The sequence below is a fragment of the Vicia villosa genome, linkage group LG7 (genome assembly GCF_029867415.1).
Source record: "Vicia villosa cultivar HV-30 ecotype Madison, WI linkage group LG7, Vvil1.0, whole genome shotgun sequence".
Classification (NCBI taxonomy): Eukaryota; Viridiplantae; Streptophyta; class Magnoliopsida; order Fabales; family Fabaceae; genus Vicia; species Vicia villosa.
In genome coordinates, this window is record NC_081186.1 from 63176530 (window position 1) to 63187857 (window position 11328).

Below are 11328 nucleotides of genomic sequence, written 5' to 3' on the forward strand. Positions count from 1 at the left end.
TGACATATATTAGCGCTTTGTTTGAAAGTGCTATCAAACATGTGCCCTATAATAGCGCTTAGTTTGAAAGTGCTATCAAACATGTGCTCTATAATAGCGCTTAGTTTGAAAGTGCTATCAAAAGCAAATAAAAAAACGTGCAAAATGTCCACTTCAGTAGCGCTTAAGAAAAAATGCTATTAAAAACCAGTACTTTAATAGCGCTTTTAAAGTGCTATTAAAAAATATATATTTACAATAGCGGCGCAGTTAATAGCACTTTTAAGTGCTATCAAAAACAAAAAAAAAACGCTATTAAATAACTTATTTGGCGTAGTGCTTAACATACGTAATTCTTGCTTGTTTGCTTATTAATGAAGCTTATTTTTCTATAAAAAAATGTTTTAGAAATGAATCAACTAGTTCAATACAACTCACATGCTATGCGCAAGTTAAATAAATGTGTGTAAACTATTGTTGTGGGTTTAATTTATGACGATATTATTTATTAATATTTATATATTGATGTAAATAATTTATTGATGTTTGTAAATCATTAACATTTAAAAAAATGATTTGTAACCCTCAGAACTATTGCAAAAAGTATCGTGTGTTGTATTATTTACATTTGAGTAACGTACTTCATATATATTGTCTTAAAGATTTTGAATTATGAGATAGAGGATGTTCGCATTTTTTAAAAATAAGGTCACGTATATTAAAAAGAAAACTTGTACACAAAAGCAAGATGACTATACCAAAATCCTCTTGGCGAGTATTGAATATAACGAATGACATGCGTAACTTATTCTTTACGAAATCAACTCTTAAATTTATAAGAAAAGTGTCATAGAAAACTAGCTCCGTCAAACTTAGACTTGTGTTGGCAAGCGTATATGCACAAATATTCCCTTCTCTATGAATATGGAAAATCAATAATTGTATCGAAGAAGTGATATTTACAAAATTGATCCATCTAATACGAATTTTCCAAGGCACATTAGACGGAGGTTTGAAGGAATAAACCACTACTTTATAATCGGTCTTAAACCTGAAATTAGAGAACCCATAGCTTCTGCACTTTTGACATTAGAGAATCCTAGCAGTAGCATCTAGCAACAACTTAGGTTGTTATTGTAATTCATTTATAAAGATATATATCTGTGTGAGATCATTGAAATCGTGGTTTGGGCATCTCATCAACATGGATTTGTATCTCCCCCATGCTTCACATAGAATTTATGTTGCGTCTTGGGAGAATACATTGATTATTTTTTTAGCTTCCATAAAAAATTTATTGGATAAGGACTATCAGAGATTTTATGGCTTGTTAAGTATTAAAGCTAGCTCACACAAAGGAATGAGAGACTCTGTATATGTGGTTTTTCGGTGTTAGAGATTCATCTCACAGTATCATGATACTGATCTATTTATAGCCTCCCAAGGACCTATAATCGAGTGAGCCAAGTCTCCTTAGAATATATCAACCTTCACATGAATTGGTGGTTCATAACCAGAAATCCAGAAGGTGCACTTAAACCCCACGACTTTCTAGGTATTGATAGTTGACTAGTATAGCCTCCACATACAAACGTGCATTATAGTCAGATAAATGAGAAGTCTAGAGTTATAGCGGATTTTACCTTGATATGAAATTGTATGGTATGCTCCATTTGGAAATCTCAAATTTTTATTTTATTTTATGAGTTTTATAGTTACCATGGAGAAGTTGGCGAACAAAATTGTCTTGCCTTCTTGGAAGTAATTTCTTAGTAATATTTTTGTCTATTATGGACCCCTCCTTAAGTGGTGACGAATCCCACCCGTGTATGATTATGTAGATGTTCAAGGGTTTGACTTCCTAGATTAGGGTTTTTGTTTGATTGTAAGGCAGGTAGATGCATTTTTGTTTCCTCTCAAGTTGTTATAGCTCCTAGTCTTTTGTCCTATTTACCGGGTAGAGGCTTTTTGTCTTTGTTGTACCTTAGGTTTGGTTGGGTGATTTGATTTTTCTTTTACTTTATTGTATGCTTTATTTTTGGGATTCTAAAGCTTACATATTATGCGATCTTTATGAGTCACAACAAGTGGGTCAACAGCGACGGCGTGATCTTCGGTGATGGTTAAGGAAAAAAAGGTTGTACCTGGAAGACACTCTGATGCCAAAGTAAGAACAACAGCAAAGGTACGACAAAAAGTATAGGTTTGAGAGAGAGTTCAATACCTTTCCCTCCAGGAGGTGAGGGCTATTTATAATATTCTCCTTAGAGTTTAACAATTGGGTCAGTTATTTTGGACTGGGCGCGATTCCAGGGTCCAAAATGCGGGTGATGGTTAGATTAACCCTCGTCCATCCGAGCAGAGTGAACTAGCCATTGGCGAGGACGGGAGTATCAGCGTGTTCGGATGATATCTTTTATTGCAACGGAGCCATCGTTCACGCATACTCGGTAGATGGGCAAGAGGGAAGTGCAGCCCCTGCTTGCTCAAGTGTATGGACCAATACTTATTGGACCGGATCTTGTAAATAGGAGTGAATTGGGGCAATGGATTGGACTAGTTTTTTTTTTGACCAAATGGATTGGACTAGTTTAAAACACTATGTTTGTGTTTATAAGGTGAATGTAGTGTTGTTGGGGGGTGGGTTTCAAATAAGAAAATTTCTTTAGCCACCTCCCTATGGGGGTCACCCCAAGCGAAAATCCCAAAATACCCCTGCTTCGGAAGTTCATTTCCGAAAGCGTCTTTTTTTTGAAAAAATTGACTTATTTCGGAAGTTCATTTCCGAAAACATTATTTCGGAAGTTCACTTCCGAAATACTGCGATTTTTGCAGATTTATCAAAACACTCCCCCTCCCCCAATCATTTACCCTAAATCAAAACAAAAAGTGGCAAAGGCGAAAATTTGTGCAAACAGAATTCCAAAGCTGCATCAAGGCTCCAATCACACTGCTAAACAACATTCAAAAGCCCTCACTCCTAACACTTTGTAAGTTTTGAAATTTTTAGATCTATTATTTAAATGCATGTTATTTAGGGTTTTAATTGCATAAATGATATATGGTTAGGTTGTTAGTAGTATTTAGGTTGTTTAGAAGCATTTTGATTTGGTTTGAAGTTTGGTTTAGGGGTCTGCCATGGAAGTTGCAGAAAACTCCATCGCAGGGGTGTTTCGGAAGTTCATTTCCGAAAACACCTCCATCCCAGTTTTCGGAAATGAACTTCCGAAATGTATCAGAAGTTCAAAATTTTTTGTTTTTTATTTTGTCTCGCATATTAATCGATTTCAATTGTTTACAGGAACATGTCAGACAATCAACCAGCACGCAGGACTGCGTCTTCTAGAGAGGGTAGGGAGTGTCCGTTTTAATTTGCAAGTACTTTATTTTTAACGCCTTTGTTTATTGTGCATGTTTCTTTGAAGTTTGTGTCCCTTTCTTCTTTTATAAAAGGAGGTCTCATGGACCTTTCTTTCTTCAATTTTACGTAGAAATGGGTGGCGCTAAGGGAAGAAAGGGTTCTTCAAAGAAGGAGGTGAAGGAGGTGAAGGAGGTGAAGGAGAAGAAGAAGAAGGTTTTGACTGGTTCTGCTTCTCGTCCCCTGGGGGTCCATGGCTCGGACGTGCAGACTTAGTCTTCAGGCGTGATCAACGCTGATGGTTCTGATACTGAGTGGGATGAGGATTGGTATAATTATCTTCATTCGGAGGAGTTCGCTCGTCGGGAAGAATAACGTGTTTTTATTTTGTTTGATGTGTATTTTGTAACGCTCGTCGGGCAGAATAACGTGTTTTTGTTTTGTTTGACGTGTTTTGTTTTGTTTTGTTCTGATTTCGGATTGTATCGCACAGTGTTTTTGTATTGGATTTATCATCTTAGTTTTTGGATTGTTCTGATTTCAATATGTAGATTCTTGGATTTCATCGCCGCGAACACTATCCATCTTCTGGATTATAAACATAGAACTTTGACTTTCCCAGCGCACCCCTTTGTTTGATTTTTTTGTAATGACGTCCCCTGATCAGGTAAGAAATGTGGACACATGTGCCTACGTAAGCCTTCTAAGACGGTTACCTTCTAAGAAATGTGGTAACACTTTCCTACTTAAAAGCCTACGTAACAAAAATTGGGAAGCTCCACAGCCACGCCCTATTTAAAAGAATAAAAAACCTTTTGAAATTTCGAAGTTCCCTTTTCCTTCTCCCCACCACTCTCAGACGGTTAACTTCTAAAACACTTTCCTATTTAAAAGCTTCTCACCCATTTTTCTTTCAAAATATCCCAAATCATTTTCGATCCTAAGTCTTCTTCTTTGCTTTAACGTTTTCTATCTCTTGTTACTGCTTTCATCACAATGTCTCGCCGCGGTGGAGGAAATCATCCCGAAAATCGCCGGAGTCAACCATCTCCAGCACATTCTCAACAATCATCCATCAATGCTGCAGGATCAGGCCGTGGTGGTGGTGGTCGTGGCTCTCGCGGTGGACGTACCTCCAATCCTTCTTCCTCCGGACATCCACCTCCTCCGTCATATGCTCCGGCCCCGGTTACCTCTCCTCCGTCTGTTGTTGCAGCTCCGGTTGTTTGTCCATCTGTTTCAGCGCCGTTTGTTCCATCTGTCGCAGCGCCGGTTGCTTCCTTGAGTTCGGCTCTGATCTCCATCGAGAGCCTGACTGCCGAAGTTAAACAGAAGACTACTCTAGAGTCGGCTCCGTCGTCTCAGAAGGAAAATTGGGAAGGAAAATTCAAGTTCGGGCTAATCATTTTCAGTTGCGAGTGGCTGATAAGGATCTACACCACTATGATGTAAGTATAGTTTGCTCATAAGTTTTTTGTTGTTGTTTATTATGTTGGTAAGTTACAATGTGGTATGGATTTCTAGAGGATCAGGACTTTCTAACCTGTTGCAGCGTCTCCTCCATCGTCTTCATCCGATTAAATAAAGCGAATCGTTCTTGTTTGTTATTTTTCTTCTGTCCAGACCTTTTTTCGGAAGTGCATTTCCGAATTCCTCCAAGGGGGGTGAGTTCGGAGATGAACTTCCGAAACACCACATTTTCTGAAAATGTAACTTTATTTCGGAGATGCATCTCCGAAATCAATATTTTATATTAAAAAAACACGTTTTCGGAAGTTCATTTCCGAAAACACATTTTTTTCAAAAAAAAGTACCTTTTCGGAAATAAACTTCCGAAACAAGGGGTAGTGTTGTAAATTTACCAGGGGTGAGCAAGAAGGTTAGGAGGTGGGTGAAGAAATTCTCTTCAAATAATGTAGAGTTTGTGAATGGAGTGGACCAATTGTGACAATTCAACACCACATGCATGTCGGCGCCACAGTCTAATTGGTTAAGTCAGTCATGGACTTAGGCTTGTAATTGATGTTAAATAAAAAAAATGGGAACCGGTAATTTTTTATTAGAAGACAAATTTCACTTTACCCGCGTAACTCATTTTGTTTACGTCAACGCATGTTTGACACACAACATCTTCTATTGGAAACACGCTTGCTAACGTCCTTAACTATCCACCATCTGCTTCACTCATTTTCTATTAGCTAGGTTGTTTGTTTCATAACAGTATAATGATTTGAGTTGTCTTTCATAAGCTAATATTTGACTTTCACTAAAAATAGAGAGTTTCATTCAACTTTTCTAATCATATCAAACTTGAAGCAACCAAATTTTCTCTCTTTTCCCTCTTATGCTTGACACTTTTTTTTTGTTCAATCACAAATTATTATCTTTGTAGAATTTTTCTTCGAAAATATGCATATAATGCCGTATTAGGTGAAATTTAATAAAGAACGTATAATGCCTGCATATATTATTTCCAAGTTTGTCAACATGCATTAAGATCGTGATTATGCATGTTGGCCTATATGATGATAGATGTTAATTAACGTGGGACATATATGAGATTTGAATAAGCTCAATTATTGATCAACTTAGAAGCTTAAACGCGTCGTGTCTAATCGAGCACAGTAGTGTTTTTGTCTGTTTTGAGACACATACGACTGCACCTAATTAAGGAAATCAAGAATAATCCAAATTAGTGTGCAATCAATGTCATTATCTTTTCAGTTGCTTAATTGCATGTGCTTCCACCATAAAACACGCTACTAGTCGAGGAATCCAGGTACAAGGAACTTATAATTAATACCAAAATTTATACAAATGATGTGGTAAGCAAAATGAATTAATTTGTCATGGATTGGATTTTATTAATAAGCTAAATGGCATGTTGAAGCATAGGTTTGTTGACTTAGATCAAGAAAACTATGCATATCAAATTATAGTAACACATGTATCTGGTTTTCTATGCCGGTACTAGCCGTTTCAAATAGCGGTTTGATGATACCTTTGTTTTTCTTTTTTATAAGCAAGATATTATACAAGGGACATTAAAATGGGAAATTCCAACAAAAAAAGAAAGATTAAAAATCAATTAAAATTATGAGAGAATTAACAATGGTTTCTTACCAAACTCGTAAAAAGAATAATTGGAGTCTATAATTTTCCCGCAAAAAGACCACTTCCAAACCAATAACTTTATGTTCCACTCAGTGTTGTTGATGTTTCAAGTATCATTCCAGAAACAAAAATCGTTCCTTACTAACCATAAAGTCCACAAAGTGGCGAGCCACACAACACCTAATTTACTTTCTTTAACTTTATGTATGTGAAAAAACGAGTGTCAATCCATTAGATTTCGACAACACTCTTCCTCCATATCCAATTTACCAACCCGAAAAGCTATCTCACTCCATATCTTCTTTACCACCAAGAAATAAAAAAAAGAATGATCCCGATTCTCCAAATCAATTCCACAAAAAATATACTTTAAATTATCTAAAGGGAAAGAAATACCTCTACACACCAAAATGTCCTTTGTTGGAAGTCTATTAAGAAGAAGTCTCCAAGCAAAAGCCTTTATTTTGAAAGGTACTTCTGATTTCCACACAAGCCCAATAGCTCCGTCAAACTTGTTAGGAGGACCAAAAGGAATTTGAGAGCTTGCATAAAATGCATAACACGAGGCGACCGAAAAAACCCGCTTCCGAATTAACGGTCCATTCTAACAAGTCTTTGCCTTCCGACATACCACAAAATCCCTCTAACCGACCCCGAAGAGAAGCAAGATCGGCCGTGAGACCGGGAACCCCCGCAAATAAGCCAAAATCGTCCCATTGCCACTTTCCTTCAAACCAACCTCCCATAGCCGCCACCGAAACTCTCTTCAAGCAAGAGGCCATGAATAATTCCAGATATTCCTCCTTTAAAATGATACCTTTGATGATACCTTTATGCTCTTCTTCTAATATTTCTTCCTCTAAATTAATAGTTACATTTGTATGGTATGTGATTATTTAAAAATGATTAATTTAATCAGTGGATTGTCCATAAGATAGGTGCCAGGGTTATTAAGTTAATACATCTTCTCTCACAATTAAGAGATTCATGGAGTAAGTTTTTTCTACTTTAATTCTGCATGAATCACTATTACATAAAAGACCTACGACAACACTTTTTTGGGGCTTTAAAAGCGCTGCCGTAGATGGCGCTGCTATAGGTTTTAGCAGCGCTTTTTGTTTAGGCAAAAGCACTGTCGTAGGTAGGTCTAAGGCAGCGCTTTTTCTTAAAAAGTGCTTTCATAGATAGGACTAAGGCAACGCTTTTACTTAAAAAGCGCTTTCGTTAGTGTTTTTAATAAACCTATTATTTTTATAATATCTAAACCTGCTTTTTTGGCAGCATTATTTCATGAACCTGTAATTTACCATTGTTATCCCATAAACCTATAATTTACAATCGTAATCCCAATATTTCAACAAAGAAGCGATTTCGATTATATACAAAAAAGGCATTATAAATTATACCATTACATTATATACCACTGTAATTAATCCAAAATATATATACACCGATTCACATATTTCTAACATGACCAAAACAACTAAACCAATTCACATTACATTATAACAATAAGAAAATCATCCCTAAACAACTAAACTAATCCCACCTATTCTACATGTTCCAACATCATTCTCATCATTCCAAGCCATGTTCAATAAAACCTTTTGATTCCATCTTGCTTATCCTCACTTCAAGCTTAGCCATATCTCAATTCAACCAATGCCCTGCTACACCAATCATGAACTGCCCCTGCATAAAACCAGAAAACCAAATTCAAAGAAGAAACCAAGATACTACAGCATATCATCCATACAAAATCCAAGCTCAATTTACCATTTTGAACAGCTACACATAAATGCATATAATTGGAAGCCAAGCATTCTATTCGATCCGCATTCAAGTTGAGTCAAGTATATATATTTCTAACAGACTTCGTCACCATTTCAAATTAACTTCTCTTACTAATATATCTATAACCAACTAACATATTTTTATGCTATTAAAAACTAACATTCACTAATTACCTATTTAGTTCTAATAGCATAACTTTCCCTGACACTAACTAACCTTCCTATTTGTCAAACTAACAAAATTCCAATAACTAACAATTCTAACCAACCTTTTACCTAAAACCTCTAACAGAAAACAATAACTAACTTCTAACTTGTAACCACCAAAACAGAAATCCTCTTTAATTCATACCTTATATGATTCTTTGCGCAATAAAATATTGACACAATTCCTCTTTGATTTCTTCCAACTGAAGTTTCGTGTAATGAGCACACTTGACTTTATCGAAGTACTACAAAACATAAACATGATTTAATTAAAAGTAATAAATTATAAGAAATATCTGATAAATAATATAACAAATCCTAAGTTATAAATCCATACCGTGATTGGAATCTCTATTCGATTCATTTGGAGGATTTCTTTGATAAACCTCAAAACGAAGTATCCGCAATCTATACTATTTCGCTGTTGAGCACACTACATAGAAAAACAAATAAGAATGTATAGTTGTCTTGTTTTATCCAGTAGCATAACTATAATAAGCAAAATTGTGAAAACTAATGTACCTGCACTTTGATCCAAGTAATGTTGCTTGATTTAGTCCGTGATACTCGAGTTTCTCTTTGACTTCGGAATACTTGTATTGCTCTAACAAAATAAAAACATATATTTAGAACAATCTCACATAAATAATTAAATATATAAATATACACGAATATTTAGAACAATCACACTTACGTATCAACCATTAACTTCATACCCGGATAATTGGTCCAATAAAAATAGATATATATATATATATATATATATATATATATATATATATATATATATATATATATATATATATATATATATATATATATATATATATATATATATATATATATATATATATATATATATATATATATATAATGACATATATTTATATTTTATTGAATGATATAGGCTATAACTACAACAATTTTGTTAAATAACAGCATATACCTTAATTAAACCTTTGACTTATAATGACCACTCTTTAGTCACTATCTTCCTAATCTGCCAATTAACCAACCCACCATGCTTCATGTAAATCAGATTATCTCTATAATAACATGCAATTAATCTCACTTAGAAGTAGTAATTATTAGTTGAAGAACAAGTAGACTTAGCAACAGATTGAATATCCATTATCATGAGCATTTAGTTAAAAACTAAGTCAAGGTAAAATTATTGTACACGTCAAACTAAATGGGCTTAACCTATATTCACATAACCAAGTACACAAGCCATAAATTTTATCCTGTCACATGTTTTTTTGGGAGTAAAAGTCTTCACTATTCCATCCCTATAGTTACTTTATTCCATTTTGATCATAGTTAGGTTTCAGAATGGTACATACCAATGCCATTTAAGATTTTTCATGATCAAAATGGTAAATAACACAATCACATCATGTTAGTGTATAATGAAAAATGAGAAATAAGCAATAAGGGCTTGATTGAATAACTTTTTCAAAAAAGTTTCTTTTGATCTTCTTTAATGCCAATTTCTGATAAACTTTTTACATGAAACAATTCACATGTAGTCTCAATGCATAAAATGCAAAAGAAGGCATAAACTTTTCTATATAATGAGTAGAAAAAATATAGTTTAGCATCTCAATTCAAAGAAAAATGATGTCTTCCAACATTTTTCACCTTCTTATTTCAACCGAGCACTAAACAAAACTAAGCAAGCACTAGTAGTCAGAATACCAAAGGAAACAGAACAATACACAAATAATTAATGTAGTAATTTCTATACCCAGAAACTGTCATAACTTGGAGAAAGATTTGAACGCGAGGAATCCATTCCCATTCTTTTCATTTTTTTTCTTATAATTTTGTTTAGAAGCGTGGAATCCATTCACATGAACACAAATACATTAAATCCATAACTTTAAGGAAGTGTGGGATGAAGCATCAGCTTTTGAAAATCAGTTATCACTTGGAAGGAAACTGGTATATATAAACATATTACTTTTAAAAGCATCATAACAATTTTTCAGTCACATGTTTTCTCTTTGATGACATTGATAACCAACCAGAAAATGAATTGTATACTTGGTTTATGTGCTATTTTATACTAATCTGACAGTCTTTATGTGTGTGTTATTCAAGTGTAGCCTATCAGAGTATCTATAACATAATTTTCAAGACCTAATTTTATTTTTAAGTATTCTGCATCCATGAAATGTAACTCACCGTGTTCTTCAAATGCGATACATGTTCCAATTGTCTCGTCGTATTCACCAATCTGTAGACAACAATGAACCATAACAACACTTAAATCACTGCATCTAAATAACTTCCAACAGATTCATATGAGATCATTTAGCACTTAACCAAATATTCCAATTCATCAAATTGTAAGAGACTATGGAATTTTTAAATAGGAAACTTACCAGCTTAAATTTGACATTAATGATTAATACTGGGTTTAAAGTATCAAGACCCTGTAATTAACAATAATGTGATAATAAGTTGATAATTAGACAAAATTGAATAAGAATTATAAAGAATTTGATGAGGAGAGGATTGGGAAGTTACCTTAAGAACATAGTTAGCATTTGGTGGAATATGAATTCGACAGTATATGAAGAATGTCACCAGTGTTAACAACTAATGTATTTGGATGGTGATAATTATACATACACCCTGGCAATCAGATATTCTAATAATCAATTTCAAGATTCACCAATTTTTTTTCTAAAACTAGGGTTTATGAAAAAGAGGGAAGGAATTCGAATTTGAAGTAGAATAGAACCTTAAAATTAATACAAGTTAGAAAGAAGAGAGATGGTGAAGAGAACTGACCGGGGAGCGAAGAGATTGAGTAAGCGACGGAGAGCTTTGCGAGGCGGTGTTAGGTTCTCTACGGCGGTGTTTTTGGGC

General features: G+C 34.5%; 1 long non-coding RNA gene across 1 annotated transcript; it reads right to left on the reverse strand.

Moving 5' to 3' along the window:
- Positions 1–7842: 7842 nt before the first annotated feature.
- Positions 7843–8685, reverse strand: LOC131617310 (uncharacterized). Its single transcript, XR_009288533.1, has 2 exons — positions 8597–8685; positions 7843–8143 (listed from the first exon to the last, which is right to left on the reverse strand). It is a non-coding gene; the product is annotated as an uncharacterized LOC131617310 (long non-coding RNA).
- Positions 8686–11328: the final 2643 nt, after the last annotated feature.